The following is a 17140-nucleotide window of genomic DNA, read 5'->3' on the forward strand; positions in this document are numbered from 1 at the left end:
ACTTTCTTTCTCCTGAACAAACAAACTTCATGAGAAATTGGACTGTATTTCTCTTGATCAATTCTCTTCTTCGAGTTGCCTAGCAAAATACTGCTAGCTAGTTAATAAATGTCATCTAAATGAGTTAAAGCTTTCCTAATATTTGCATTGGGGCTCCTCTATTGCTGTTTGACTCGCACTAATTTCGTCTTCATTACCTGCTTGAACAGACCTAAACTTTGATTTGATATTTTAAAAGAATTTATTAATATTAGTTGTCCTCAACTTGTTTTCCCCACAATAAACACCCTGAAATTGACTTTTTTCAATACCTGGAGTTTCAGTTTTAATAAACACTTAGTTCATCCCATTGCCAACTGAGTCCCAATGCAAATACCAGCCTCAATTAGAGCAAATGAATGTAGATCTGATGCGGAGCCACAGTTAAGCTAATGCAATTGTAGCATCCTTGCAATCTAAATATTATATTCCACACTACATCTTAATTGGGTTAACCTTTCAGCAAAATTCAGTTCACATGTGAATTTTAATAACACCATATTATAGCAAGAAAACTTACGTCATCTCTTCATAACAAAATTCATTTGAAAATAACAGGAAATGTCTGCTCTCAAATATATCTCAACTCTATCTCGATCATGAACTAACTCTGAATTTCAGAGAGGTTCTCAGATCTTTAAGTTATCTCATATATAAATTATTTTTTTTCTTAATCCTAGCATGATCATATACCTAAGTATAAGACTTGGGGGAAATTGTTTCTCTTTTTCATCTCTTCCTTTTTGTCTAAATATGTTTAATTTTAAAAAGATCCTCCTGTTTGAGTTTCTTTATTCACAATGGGAACAATTACATTTTCCACAAATATATTCAAGGGGTGAGGAGTAAATTTGAGCAGTGGCATTTTCTCTATGACTTCTTGAGTTCTCTAAGCCTAAAACATGCACGATGGTAGATTCAGGATTCCAAAATGCTCTTATCTGGGGGGAAATATTAAATCAATTTACATGTTTTTTCTGATTCATTTTATCTTTGGCTATAAAGATATTTCTAAAATGGGTTTATGTTCTGAAAAAAATGCAAACATTATGACAGGCTTTGCATTATAGATGACATGGAGAGAAAGAAAGTAGAACAAGCCAAAACAAATAAAAACAAGAGATGTTAAATGCCACAGGGAAGTGAACAATATGTAATCTCTGCATTTCTTTTTAGAAGAAATGTAACTTGTTAATACTGTTTTTGAAAGAGAAACAATGGTAAAAACAACTTAAACTTATATTATATTGTCATTTCTCAACTCCTTTTGCTTCTTTCTTGACATAAAAGATAAGGTTACATAAATATTTAAATTATTTATTTAACATTAATCACCTAAGGACCTAATACTACCATTTTAGATGTTAACACAAATATATATATATATATGTCAGAAAACAGGCATTAAAGTGTTCCTTATGTTTTTAAATAATAAGACAAGGGGTTTCATAGAAAAAATTTCCATTCTTAACATTTAATAACACAAGTCTTGTGGGCAATTCAATGTGTTTATATATACTGAGATTTCTTTAAGGTCAATGTTTTTGAATATCCCATTAATTTTCACAGCCTACTGGAACACAAACTTTTAAAGCATTTTAAAATTTCTAAACTGAAGATGAAAATTAAATTTTATATTTCTTCTCATGTCTCCAGTTTAGAAATTTTAAAAAAGGATGAGAACATGAAAAGGCTGTCATTCTCCTGTTCTCTCATTGAATGATTATTTTCTAAATCTTATTTCTACCTTATTTAGAACTTGGCCCATGATGGCATTTACAAAAACGAATCTGTAAGTTCTCTCCTTTAATTGTCCCCCTAAAGAAAAGGACTAACGGATGCTTTTTCCCCCACCAGTGAAAGTAGTAATTACAAATACATTTGGACTCAGTGACTAATGTTTTTTATTCATTTTGTCATTTTTATTAATAGAATAATAGAACCTATTCTGCAATTGGAAGGGCTTTAATTATTTGGAGGTTGAAAGTCAATTCTGTGTGTGTGTGTGTGTGTGTGTGTGTGTGTGTGTGTGTGTGTGTAAAACCAGTAGTTTTGCATGTTGGGCTTTACCAAACTGAAAAATGTGGGATATGTTTAAGTTTTTTCTCTGTTAGGTGGTCTTTATATACAACTCTAATAACATACTAAGTCACCTTTTGAAAGTGAGCAATTTCATGTGTTTTAGTATGTTCACAGAGTTGTGCAGCCATCATCATAATCTAATTTTGGAACAATTTTTTTTCATCCTTAAAAAGAAAAAACACAACCATGGTCCCTTTAGTCCATCCCTACATCAGTCTCAGGCAACCACATACCTATGGAACATTTATTTTTGCTAGCTACCTCTAAGATTCAGCTGAATTTTACTTAGGTTCAAATTGGTTTTACCAAAACTACATTCTGTTGGTCAATATATTCATTTTCTATTGCTGCTGTAACACATTTCCACACTTTCAGAAGGCTCAAAAACCGAAATAAAAATGATCTCACACATCTGAGGTTGTAAATCTGAAGGGCTCAGCTGGTTTTTCTACTCCAGGCCCCTGTAGGCCAAAATCAAGGTGTCTGGACTGCTGGTGGAGGCTCGATGGAGAATCTGCTCCCAGACTCATTCATGGGGTGGGCGGAATTCAAATCCACACATTGAGGTCTCTATTTCCTTGGTGGCTTTTGGCCAGGATTATTCTCACCTTCTATAGCAGCGGTTCTCAACCTGTGGGTCGCGACCCCTTTGGGGGTTAAACGACCCTTTCACAGGGGTCGCCTAAGACCATCGGAAAACACATATATAATTACATATTGTTTTTGTGATTAATCACTATGCTTTAATTATATTCAATTTGTAACAATGGAATTGGGGGTCACCACAACATGAGGAACTGTATTAAAGGGTCGCGGCATTAGGAAGATTGAGAACCACTGAGCTAGAGGCTGCCCCGTTTCCTGGCCCATGGTCTTCTCCACCTTCAAGTCCAGCGGCTCCCCTTCTGTCACCTGTCTCTTGCTTTTCTCTTCTGACTCCAGCCTAAGGAAGCTCTCTGCTTTTAAGAGCTGGATTAGATGGGCCTACCCGGATAATCCAGTCTAGCTTCCTATTTTAAATCCCTTAACTTAATTAGATCTGCAAAGTCCCTTTTGCTAGACAACATATTTGTGGGTTTGGGTGATTACAGTGTGGACATCTCTTGGGAGCCATTCTGACTTCCACAGTTAGCCCTTTTCCTTATTTACTGCTTCTGGGAGGATGACATAGAACATTAACCACAAAAACTTAAATTTAATGAGACACCTATGCACAGGTTTTTAACAGTCATAAAATTGGTTTTAAAAAATGCGATGTTTGTATTTCTTTAACGGATGTTATTTTCAAGTCTGAAGTCTCTGTCTGCCTCATTGCAATTAACTTCATAGAAATACTTTCTGGTAACTTGGTTATTCAATTCTTGGTTATTTTCCAGTCGAGTTTTAGATGACTCATCTAATAAATTCTCATCATCTTGCCCCTGCTCACAGACTACTCCAACCCCACAATATTGGTTCTACTACCAGAGGAAAGCTAACAACCTCATTTGAAAATAGGGGTGGGGCCCCAGACTTGGTGTAATTTTCTAAACATTCTTTTCCCCTTTTTACTTCCTTGGCTTTAGCTACTCCAGTTTCCATGTTGTTTGCTTCCGGGCCTGTGGTAATTAGATTCTAATTCAGATCTATGTTGGGTATGGTCCAAGGGTCTCTGATCGCTCAGGTCTGGCAATAACCAACTTGGACTCTGAGCTCAGTTTCTCAACTATTTCTATTCTTTTCTTGGGACCCATATAAAATCTACAGGATCCATTCTTTGTCAACACAGGCTACGAGGAGAATCAAGGTGACTGTCACCTCCTGGAAAGAACTTAATTATCTCAAGTCCATAAAGACCCCTAAATTTCATGGGGCCTCATATATTGTTTCTTCTTCTAATTTTCACAGGACTCACCCTGTGTAGGGCAAAAGAACCACAACTACAGGCAATTTCTCAATATCCTATACCTGGGTCCCTTCTCCTCTCCTGCCCCAGAACTCTTTATGTAGTGAAAGACACAGACGTCCTTGCCCCTTACACAGCCAACCAAATCCATCAATGCTCACAACAGAAGCAGTGCCCTTCAAAATGAGTTTTGAAGTGGCCCATGGCTTACATACTATTTGATTGTGAGTAGATATAAATATAGTGAGTAGAGTGGTAATCATAACCCTGGACCCCTGGATTCAGTGGTCTTGTACGAGGATCCACTTAAACTCATTCCTACAATTCAGTAAGACTACTATATTCCATGAAGAAACTAGAGAAATGTTAAGGCAATATCATAACTCAGAGAATGGCATCTGGACCACATTCTACAGATGTGTGTAATGATTGTGATGGACTTTTCACTGATTATGGAACAAACTTGCATAATGGTAGGTCCATCGTTAAAAATTAGTTATTCACCATTGCAAACACAATAAAATCCTAATTCTTTACAAAGCTCCCAAACTATGCTTGAAACCTTTTATCCAATTCTTCATCCTATCAATATGCTTTTATATTCTAGTCTTACCCAATTGCATTTCATTCGGAATGCACCATATACTTTTCATTTTCTGTAACTTAGCTTAAACGATTTCTTTTTTTTAAGTGTTATAAAATGCATTCATGTAAGCATTCAGACATTTTAGGTGGGAAAGACGATATACAAATTTCACTACAAGGTGCAACAAAATCATACTGGAGATTAAACAATTTCTTCATCCTTAAATGCTTGGAATACTTTTTACCTTATCCTCAATTATCCAAAGCTTACAGCACTCAAATAAAATTCCATTTTCTGTAATTTTCATATTCCATACCAGAACTAATCTATCCTTTTTAAAAAATTCCTCTAGGACTTTTGGGACCTCTACTATTTTTATTTTTTAATTTAATATAGTCTATTTATTATAGTTGCCTACCTCACTATTTTTAAATATCTTGGTGCCAACTACATGCACAGTCTCCAGTACTCTAGCACTAGTATCTGAACATACTAGGGGCTTAATTAATGTTAACATGAATAAATGAAATATAATATTAGATAACCATATCTAATATTATATTCACCATTGATCTTTGAGTAAGATGAAACATTTAAGAACTTAAAAGAGAGATATTATAAAGCAGCGTGAATTAAACCACTTTAGAAGACCCATCAAATAGCTATATTTGGGGTGATGATTTTTTTAATACTTTTCTATGTAAAATATAAAAACACACTAAAGATAATCTGAATGTTTGAATGTTTGAAAGTTTGATCATTATTGTCCTGTAATTTTCACTAGATATGCATAGTATTTCCTCTGAGCTTAAATACAAAATAAGCTTCAAAGTATAAATTTATTAATTATTTTTCCTTCATTGTCTTTCACTTATTGTTTTCAAAATGGCCACAGACCAAGTTCAGAAGAAATGAGAAAACAGAACAATTCAATGTCAAAAATGATGTATTGTAGGACATATTTCAATGGGAAAAACATAAAAGAATAAGGAGTTAGAAAATACACACATTCTATGGAAATGAAAAACAATACTTATAATGAATACCACTTTGTTAGAGTAAATCAACTTTGCTGCAAGACAGGTAATTTATCTGTCAGTTTAATGTGTAGCTTGGATTGAAAATTGCCTAGTAACTCATGGCCAAGTAGTTAGACTCTAAAACTATACCCCAAACCAAATCCTCTTTTCCAAATGCTAATTATCCATCCAAAGAAAGTCTGACTTTTCTCCAAATCCCCAAAAGATCTTTCGTGCAATTTTCCTATTAGTCATGTTAGAGGCAGCAAATTGTATCCCCTGTTTTAGACACTTCAAGTAAGGCTAAACCTGTAAATATTTCCCTTTATTGGAGTAAACCGCTTTTCTGGTCATATGATAAATGAGTTGGAGAAGGTCACTCATTGGGGGTTATGTGCCTTTAAAATCTAAAAGTTACACTGATCCTTCTGCCACCTTTTTAGGGTATGAGGTTCAAGTTGCAGCTTCTTGCTCTTCACATTTCTGAGGTTGTCCCTGTATGCCCCAAGTCACAAGAAATAAAGAATCTTCAGAAATGTAATGGATCTTCATAAGGCTTAGCCTTCTGCTTCTTCCATGCGTAAAGGACTTGTCACTTCAGAGTTGATGTTATAAATTTAACAGACAAGGACAATGTCCTAGGAAAGAGTAAATCCAAAGTTGCCAATTGACTACTTTGGAGTACAGGAGTAGGAACTTCACATGACCTTGAGGCAGAATCCTAGAAGCATGTTGCTGTTATTATGGGTAAAAATGAAACACTTTTGGTCATTCAAGTGAAAAATAGCAGAAAGAAATGGCTTCACTAGATCCATAGCCCTGTACCAAGTACCAGGAGGCTATGTTCCAATAAGGATATAACATTCAGAGTAGCTATAAGCAGGGCCTTTGTAGACATCCATCAAAGACCAAGCAAGGAGAGTGAATGAGGATTTCAAATAAATTACTATATTTGCATTTTGCAGGCCTTTAGTCATGTTGTTTATTGAGGTGAATTTAAGAAAGAGATGAAAGGATTGCTCAGTAAGGGTTAAGTTCAGTGTCAGAGGATTTTCCAGTTATTCGAATTTTTTCTTCCTTAAAAAACATGGAAGCCAAGATTTCTGAAAAGATGACTTTTCAAAATATTAAAATAAGATAAATTAAAAAATATCACCACCACCTAATCCCTCAAATGGCTCTACTAGAATGTCTTTATTATTTTGTTCAGATGAAATTTATGGCGATAGGTTGTAGAATTAAGAGATGTTTACAGAAGTCTCTGTAATACTGAGCAAGAGTTTCTCCTTATAAACACTGGAATATTTCCTTTTCTCAAGTTAATACAGTTTAATATACATCAAATGAAGCATAGAAACCAATGGGAAAAAATAAATTAGTCAAAAATGGTGTAGATATAATTGCTTATCCTTCTGGAAAAACATAATTAAGTTTGCCTAATTTCACTTGATTGAACAAAATAAATTTCAGGTGGATTAAAAAAATTAAATGTAATAAGTTAAATATAAAAAAACTTTACCACTCACTGATACCTTCTAGACTGCTCTGTGGCATTAACATTTTAAAATACAATATGTTTTTTTCTATTGTATAATTCTTTTAATATATTTTTATTGATTACAGAGAGGAAGGGAGAGGGAGAGATAGAAACATCAGTGATGAGGGAGAATCATTGATTGGCTGCCTCCTACAGAGAATCAAGCCAGCAACCCAGGCATATGCCCTGACTGGGAATTGAACCATGACCTCCTGGTTCATGGGTCAATACTCAACCACTCACTGAGCCACAGCACCCGGGTTTATTGTATAATTCCTGATCCCTGATATACCTTACTCACTTCCAGGATTAACTGTAGAGTTTTTCACCCACATAGATAAAGTTACCTTTAGATTAGTTTAATGTAAATAGAAGTAGTCACAACTGATCAATCTTGTCCCATTTGAGATGGTTTTTTTCTAAGCACATAGAATATAAAAAACAATCAAAATATTGTTTCATTTATTTATTTTTATTGTGGTAAGAACACTTAACTTGAGACCCACCTTCTTATTAAAATGTTAAGTGCACAAATAACGGTATTGTTAACTATAGGCACAATGTTGTATAGCAGATCTCTAGAGCTTACCTGTCTTGCATGACTGCAACTTTCTACCTCTTCAACTATAAATCCCCATTTTATCCCATCTCTAGCAATCATCATTCTATTCTCTGTTTTTATGGATTTGACCCTTTTAGATACCTCATATAAGTGGAATTATGCAGTATTTTTCCTTTTGTAATTGGTTTATTTCACTTAGCATAATGTCCTCCAGGTTCATTCACATTGTCACATATGTTAGGATTTCTGCTCTAGCCTTATCACAGTTGGGCAAACTTTCTCAACAAGATTTACATAAAAATAATACACAAAAAATCTAGAGCTACTATTTCCCAGCAAAAATCTTCAAATCCTTTCTAAGAGTAAAGAACACATCAAACCATTTTTGAGCTTCTTATCACTAGGTTATGAGCCCAGTTTTCTAATCATTTCTTATCCATACCTATCCAGTGGCACCTCACCTTAGCAATGAAATTCTCTTATGTAGAACACGATTAGATTCATTTTAGAAAAAGCAAAGTACAATACCATCACTTGAATTTTCCTTATTGATCATGACAGTAATACCTTCAAAAGCTTGCATCAGGCTGGTTATGCTTGACCTCTATGCAGCCTGAAGTTTCTGTGACTGGCCCAAATCAAAATATTCTCTAAGTTATGTTCTCAATTTCTCCTTTACTATTTCATTGCTGACTGATGGACCCGATCTCTTTATATCATGACAAGTGTCTTGTATGCCACAGTTCTCTAACAATATCTCCTGAGTCTTCTGAAGCAGGTTGGCCAGAATCAAGTCCTTGATTTTGTGGTTTCTCATCTCATACCCTTCTTTGGGGCATGACTAACTGACTGGCCTTTCCAATGATGAGCTGCAATGAGAAAGTATTGAAGTCAGTTTGGTTGCTACACCAAAAATACCATAGGCTTAATGTTTTATACAACAAACTTACTTCTCCCAGTTCTGAAGTTCGGAAGTCTGAGATCAGAGTGCCAGTGTGGTTGGGTGCTTAGTGAGTGCCCTCTTCCTGGTTTATAGACGACAAACTTCTCACGATAATGTCACATGGTGGAGAGCAGAGAAAGAGAGAGGAAGCAAGCTCTCTCCTGTCTCTTCTCCTTTTTATTTTTCTTTTATTGAATTTATTGCGGTGATATTAGTTAACAAAATTATACAGATTTCAGGTGCACAATTACGCAACAAATCATATGCACACTGTATTGTGTGTTCACCACCTCAAGTCAAATCTACTCAGTTGTAAAAAAGAAGGAAATCATACCCTTTGAGACAGCATGGATGAACCAGAGAGCATTATGCTAAGTGAAATATAAGCCAGTCAGAGAAAGACAGGTACCATATGATTTCATTGATATGTAAAATCTAATGAACAAAATAAATGTCTCTTCTTCTAAGGCACTAAATCCCATCATGAGGGTCCATCTTCATGATGTACTTACATCCCAAGGGCTCCACTTCCAAATACCATCCAATTGGAGGTTCTGGTTTCAAAATGTAAATCTGAGGGGGGGACACAAAATGCAGTCCTCCACAGAAAGCAACATCATCTGAAAATAAGGATGTTGTGTAGGAACCACGTGTTCGTGATGTAGAAAAAGTTACAAGCCAAGATAAAGTATTGATCCATTCAGCTATTAAGTTTCTCTTGGTTACCTTTTAATAACAGGATGAGTCATCTTTATTTTAAACATACATTTTCAACCGTGGTGCTTAGCCAGTTTCTATGTAGCAGGTTAACCAGACAGCTAAACACATCATTTTGGCCATTAGCAACATCCAGACCAATGTTCGCTTGGGTGATTAACTTAAATATGAAATCTGTGCTGCACTCTTTTCATAATGCCAACATAGACATTGTGTGTGAGACAATGTGAGCCTGCGAGGGAAAGAGCATTTAATTTAAAAAATATATAAATGGAAATGAAGCAGGATTTGGCAGGAAGCCCAAGAAAGGAATATAAATACCAACAGGTAAACCCAACTCTATTATAAAGTTATAACATAAACATGCTAAAAGTGGTGGGCAAGAAAAGAACTGACCTAAGTAAATTTTTTATACAATGTGATTTGACTGTAAGGCTAAAAACAAGAGCTGTACTTAAATGCTGTCACCTAGTTAGTAAATCCATGTTATGTATATAGGAAAAACATAGTTTACCTCTGGGAGAAAGAAGTTAAATAAGTAAAGAGGGAAGACCTAAAGGAGCTCTGGAATTGGAGGTTATCAGCATGGACTCATGATAGGTGATGGATGGATAGACATGTAGACAGACAGAGGTGTGTATGCAAAGGTTAGCACATGCACACATATATTTCCAGCTCTGTGCTGAAGTGCCCAGAAGCAATGACTCCTGGATAATGAAGTGCTGTCTAGGGCAGAGGCTAACCTGTCACCCCAGCACTGCCTTTGACAATGTAAATGGAGGGAAAAGGTGGGGTAAATACCACTGATGTGCATAATCAGCATAAGTGAATTTGCTCACAGAATGTAGTGTCATTGAAATTTCATAGATGACTGAAATAGTTTACAAATCTCATAACAAAGAAACATTTAATGACAAATGACAAAGGCCTACAGCCCCTTTCATCTTTTATATGAATGTCTTAGCCTTGTTCCTGTTTCTGCAGTGTATTCCTACTGCATATAGTTTGTTTTATTTTTATTCTGGTTGTATTTATCTATATCTGTTCCTTTGCATTTTCTGTATTTAGGAATGTCTCACACTTACTGTCTAATTATTGTTTGCTTTATTTTTTATTTTTCTTCAACAATAAAATACAGTCTATATGTTTTTAAATATTGCATATTTTTTTCTGTTATTTCATGAAATTATTAGGCTAAAGTGCTCATTCTCTCACCTGCTATTATAAACGATTTAGCCTTTATTTCTCATTCTCATACATAACTTGCACCTTAATCCTTTAATTCAAGGCATACATGTTAATATCCAGTAATTTTAAAACATTAACAGATTTGAAGTGTGTGGTGTATATGAATACGGAAATATATTTCTAAAATTTTGATGTTTACTAAAATTATTATGATTGCTATTGTTGAACTAATGATTAAAAAATCCACACCTAGTGTGTATGCTGCTGTGATCACTAAAAATAGAAGAGTCAAAAATATGGTAATCCATAAGAAACACATCTAGAAAGAAAACAAAAGGAAACCGGCAATGCCAATGGAAAGGGTTTGTACCATATGACTTACTTCCCTGAATCATCTGGCTATTGAACTTACAATTTTTACTAATTTCACATATATTTTATTATTTGCATGAACATGACACTCTTAATTTAGCTAAATATGATGTGTCTATAACGCATTTTACAAATTTGAAATGCACAGTGTGTATTTCTGGGTTTCAGCAGAAACTGAAGACCAAAAGTAGCTTCATGAAAAGTCTATAATAATAAAAGGGTAATATGCTAATTAGACCAGACATCTTTCCGGATGAAGCCAGGGCCAGAGCGAAGCCTGGGTCCCAGGTGCCTGCCAGGGATCAGAGGGAAGCCCGGGTCCCGGGTTCCAGAGGGAAGCCAGAGCTGGCAGCCGGGGGAAGGAAGGCCTACTCTTGCATGAATTTTGTGCATCGGGCCTCTAGTACTATCTATCTATCTATCTATCTATCTATCTATCTATCTATCTATCATCTATAAACCTAAGTAATCAGCCAGTAGCTATGATGCACACTGACCACCAGGGGCAGATGCTCAAAGCAGGAGTGGAAACCACAGGGATGGAAACATGGAACAGACTGATGAATCTCAGAGGGAAGGGGGGAGGGGAAGGGGGGAGGGCAGGAAGAGATTAACCAAAGATCTTTTATGCATATTAGAGGCCCAGTGCACAGATTTGTGCACCTGTGGGATCCCTTGGCCTGGCCTGCGCTCTCTTGCAATCTGGGACCCCTCGGGGGATGTCGGACAGACAGTTTTGACCCTATCCCCATAGGGCCTCTAGTTTAGATAAATAAACATGTATTTGTTTAAGGGACATATTAAGGAGTTTTTTCTTCTGACTATGTATTTGTTGAGCACTCTGTACTCTGAGATTAAAGGATTAAAAGAAAGTATGTACTGATTATTGGAACTCATAAAGGCAACTAATCAAGCAAGAATGGACTCTTTCATCAAAACTCAGTAGAAAAACATGGTAGCTGACAGTCAAACATTGTAAGATTTTCTATTTGTCTATATGCTCTAAAGTGATGGCGTGTTTGGTCATTATGACTCACACTATAATTAGTGAAACATTTAGCCATAAAAAGCTAAAAAAAACACCCAAAAAGCTGTTTTCTTCTTTTTTTCCAGTCTCAAGACTATAAATAACTAATTTGGCTTTTAGAATCAATTTCAGCAAATTTACTTCAAATAGCCTATAGATTGTTTTTCATGTATGGGAAGATGTAACTAATACTAAATATGCACAACTTTTATTAATTAAATTTAGAAATGGTCTAAAATATGTAGCTTGTATTAAGGTCTAAGCAATACAAAATTACCTAGGCAAATCTTAAGTAATATAAAGATTTTGCTTATAATATAGCATATTCCAGCATTTTTCCTAGCTAGTGAATCATTGCTGCCAAAAAGCAATATAGAGATCGAAAATTTGAAAAATGACAAAACATTACAGGAGAGAATCATGAGGTTAAGTGAACTGAAAAATCCAGAGTGAAATCACTTCAATGTAAATGACAGACACAAATTTGAGAAAATGTGAGCATTAATTCTGAACAAGTGCTGTTCATCAAGTATAGTTTTTATGACGTGCATTGTAAAACTGTTTGGGTTCATGAATTAATTTCATATATCTGCATTATTCTATCATAAAGCATTTAGCAAACCCCCACCACACACACATACTTCTACCCTTTGAATAAAAAAAGGTATATTTTTCTACTGTGCGATATAATAGAAGATGACAGGTAACAGAAAATATTTTTTTATTGGTAAACTGTCATCCTTAAAAGATCTCAATATACTTTAAATATACAGCACTTAAACCTCACAATAAAAGCAATAATGAAATACTCTAAGAAGGAATTTTATTACAAACTTCATTTTTGCAGAGAGATGGTACTTTGGAACTTGCCTTTTTTCCCCATGGTCAAGGTCATTTCAAGTCCAGAAGCTGATGTTCTGAGTAATAGGAACAATGGAGCTGAACTCAGAAGGGTATAGAATCTGCTGCTACCTAGGTGATGAGATTTTAGAAAATTAAATCCCTGCTTCCAAAATATGCCTTCCTAACTTGCTCAATGAGGCTGAAATTCTTTCCAACGCTGCCGAATCTTTTCATCCCAGAGTTCATTAAAAATCTTAAACTTGAAGTAACCTGGTAGATTTGAATGAGTGTAAAAGAGTGATGTTTGCCTTGGTTCAGATTTCAGCACTGGAGGAAATCAGTGAGAACAGGAGAATTCTAGACCCCTGGGTGAAGATGGAGTTTTCATTACACAGAAAAGGAAGTCAGAAGCAGAAACCCCAAGGTACTCATAAAAGGCTCCCATCTTGAACATTTTACACATTTGCATGGGAGCTTTGCCTCCCATAGCCATAACCCTGACTGAAGGATGCTTGATAACAGCTTGGCTAAAGCATGATATAGAAATGAACCATTGGACCATAGAGCTTATCAGTGGGGATTGTAGACATGGATTATGCAAGCACAAGTATATTTTCTTACTTGTAGAAGTTATATAAATCATATAACTCTATCATTATATCATTGTCCCCATCCAGCATTTACCCATTCTTTAGAAAGTACTATGAATGATATTGCAGACACTAAGGATAAGAAAGGAAACACAATCTTAGAAAAATTTTAGAGATAGGAATGAAAGAAGTGGCATTTAGGAGAATAATGAAACTTCCATTCTCTCCTTAATTCATCACACCTTCTTTGCCTATCCCATCCTTACTATAATCATTAAACTGATTTGAATATGTAACTATTTTTTGAATAAATAAAAAATCTATATGATACAGCCTGTAGAAGAGATGAAAATGAAGTAAAACTGGTTTTTACTTTCTAATATTTGCCAAATGAGCTGGGAGAATGGCTGTGACAAGCAGACAACTAATTATCATGTAAAGCTAAATAATTATAAAACCTTTGTATCTATATAATGCTTTCAGTTTAATATTCAATTACACAGTAATAATCAAGTCCATACTATTCAATTACACAGTAATAATCAAGTCCATAGTGATAAAGGACACCATTTTTATTTCTATGATAAGATGAAACTCAAAGAAGCTAAGAGTTTCTTCTGTCTTAAAGTCTGAGTTATTTTACTTATGTCCTGTAAGAACAGTATTTAATTGATCAGTAATTATTTACTGAGCACCAAAATGTTGTCAAAAAGTATAATATTGCCCTATCTGGTTTGGCTCAGTGGATAGAGCATTGGCCTGCGGACTGAAGGGCCTCAGGTTCGATTCCGGTCAAGGGCATGTACCTTGGTTGTAGGCACATCCCCAGCAGGGGATGTGCAGAAGGCAGCTGATTGATGTTTCTCTCTCATTGATGTTTCTAACTCTCTATCCCTTTCCCTTCCTCTCTGTAAAAAATCAATAAAATATATTTTTTTAAAAAGTATAATATTGGTAACATTATTACAACTAACAATACTTCCTAGCCTGGTAGGGTTCACAATCTTTGGAGGAAATAAGAATGAACAAATAAAGGCACTATATTATGAAGAAATGCTATTTTAAATGTATGCACAGCATAGCATATATTTGGGGCACTATATTAGTTACTATGGCCACCATCACACATTACTACAAACTTTGTGTCTTAAGACCAAAATTATTGATCACTTCTGTAGTTAAGAAATATAAAATGTTCTCACTGATGCCAATGGGTCTCAAGATGCCAGCAGGGTGTATCTTTGCAGTAGGCTCAAGGTGAAAATCCATTTCCTTTCATTTTCCAATTTCTAGAGGCTTGCACTTGGCTCATGACCCCATTCCCTCATCTTCAAAACCATCATGTATCTCTGACCTGCTCCCTTAATCATATCTTGCTTTGACTCTTTTGCTTTCCTCTTCTATTTTTAAGAACTTTTGAGATTCTGTTGGACCTATTCAGATAATATAGGATGGAATTATTCTGCTATTTCCAACCTAGTTCCCCTTTTCCATGTAACTTAACATTCCTAGCTTCTGGAGATTAGGACATGACCATCTTTGTGGGGCCATTTTCTGTTTATCACAGGCGCCAAAAAAGAAGTGAAGGTATAAGTGCTTATGAAAAGTTTCACAATGATTACTGTTGAAATTTGATTAGGAACAAAGTACAGTGGGAGTTCTAAGAAGAAAAAATTAGCTTGATGATATGATGAAACAATAGTATGTTGCAACTGATAAGACCTTCCTGAGAGTAAAGCTACACACACTCCTTCAACTCTCAAAGGCTGTGCAAAGCGGAAAGTGCTCATGACACAGTAATGAGAAAACAGGAAAAAAATTTGAAGACAAATTCCTCTGCCTTCAACAAACATTTTAATTGAGCAAAAAGCACCTAACACTGAAATTTGAAAATCTGAGGATGTTTCTTAGCAAATTGTCAGCAGATAAAATTTAACTCTTCATTTTGTAATTTATGCATCTGAATTAGTATTTTAATCCCCCCTAAAATCAAGAAGTTCACAATAGCTATCAAATGAAAAAGAAGGAATACATATGGCACTAAAAGTTTTGGTTAGAGAATTATTATTTTTCTGTAGAAATCTTATTGGCCATACTAGGTCATGTGTTCAAATGAATTTTTTAAATTATACATAAAATACATATATGTATATATTATATGTAATGTTTTAAAGTATTATTTTAAGTAGTCTTTTTCAGAAAAGTTTTAGATTTGCAGAAAAATTGCAAATTTTTGGATAGGATATAAACACTGCACCCAGTGTTCCCTATTAGTTACATCTTGCATTTCCTTTCATTTTCCAATTTCTAGAGGCTTGCACTTGGCTCATGACCCCATTCCCTCATCTTCAAAACCATCATGTATCTCTGACCTGCTCCCTTAATCATATCTTGCTTTGATTAATTATTTCATATTAATGAAATAATATTGATACACTACTATTATCCAAAATCCATAAGCTATTTAGACTTCCTTAATTTGTACCTAATGTCCTTTTTCTGTTCCCGGATCTTATCCAGGATTTCAAAGTATATTTAGCCATCCTATTTCCTTAGGCCAGTGGTTCCCAACCTTGGCTGCACATTAGAATCACCTGGGAATCTTTTTAAAATCCTGATTTCTGGGCCTCATCCTCCAGAAATTCTGTTTCTTTGTTATGGGGTGGCACGGCACTAGTAACAAAGAAACAGAATTTCTGGAGGATGAGGCCCAGAAATCAGGATTTTAAAAAGATTCCCAGGTGATTCTAATGTGCAGCCAAGGTTGAGAACCACTGCCTTAGGCCCTTTTGGCTCTGTGACAGTTTGTCAGACTTCTCTTGTTTATGATGATTTTGACAGTACAGAGGAGACTGGATCAGCTGTTTCATAGTATGCCCTTTTATTGGAATATCTGATGGTTTTCTCAGGATTAGACCAGGGGTATATGTTTTGGAAGGAAGACTGAGAGGCAAAACGCCAATTCATCATGCCTTTCAAGAATCTATACTATCAACATGACTTCTCACTGTTGATATTGACATTGGCTACCTGACTGAGGAAATATTTGCCAGATTCTTTCCTTTTTTTAATTCTCACCCGAGGATATTTTTTACCATTGATTTTTAGAGAGAGTGAAAGGGAGAGGGAGAGAAATGCCAATGTGAGAGAGACACATCAATTGGTTGCCTCCTGCATTCCCCCACCAGAGCCGGGAGCCTGCAACTGAGGTACTTGCCTGGGACCCTTCAGTCCACAGGCCAATGCTCTATCCCCTGAATCAAACCGGCTAGGGCATATTTGCCAGATTCTTCACTGTGAAGTTAGTCTTCCTCTTGTGCCACCATACTGACTCTTTGGCAGGGAGTCACTAAGTGCAGCACTAAGTTCTAAGTACGTATAAGAAGTAAGGAGTTATGTTCCCTCTCCTCATGGGCAGGGCATCTAGATAAATTATCTGAAATTTTTCTGTATGGGAGATTTGTACCCTCTTCCCCATTTATGTATGTATCAGTAATGGATATATACTTTTATACTTTGGGTTATACTCTAATACTACTCTATTTTATGTTATAAATGCTCAAATAAATTGTTTAGAAGATAATACTATTTAAATTGTTTTAGTTATCAGTAATAATGCGGTACAAAGGGAGTAACATCTGTTATAATCAAATGTCATACAAACTTATTTTAATTCAACAAATCAGACTAGGTATTCTGGGTATGTAAATCCACCCTTAGCCATAATTATGGTATTTATGATTACAAATT

This window comes from Myotis lucifugus, unplaced genomic scaffold, assembly GCF_000147115.1.
Source record: "Myotis lucifugus unplaced genomic scaffold, Myoluc2.0 scaffold_82, whole genome shotgun sequence".
NCBI classification, from domain to species: Eukaryota; Metazoa; Chordata; class Mammalia; order Chiroptera; family Vespertilionidae; genus Myotis; species Myotis lucifugus.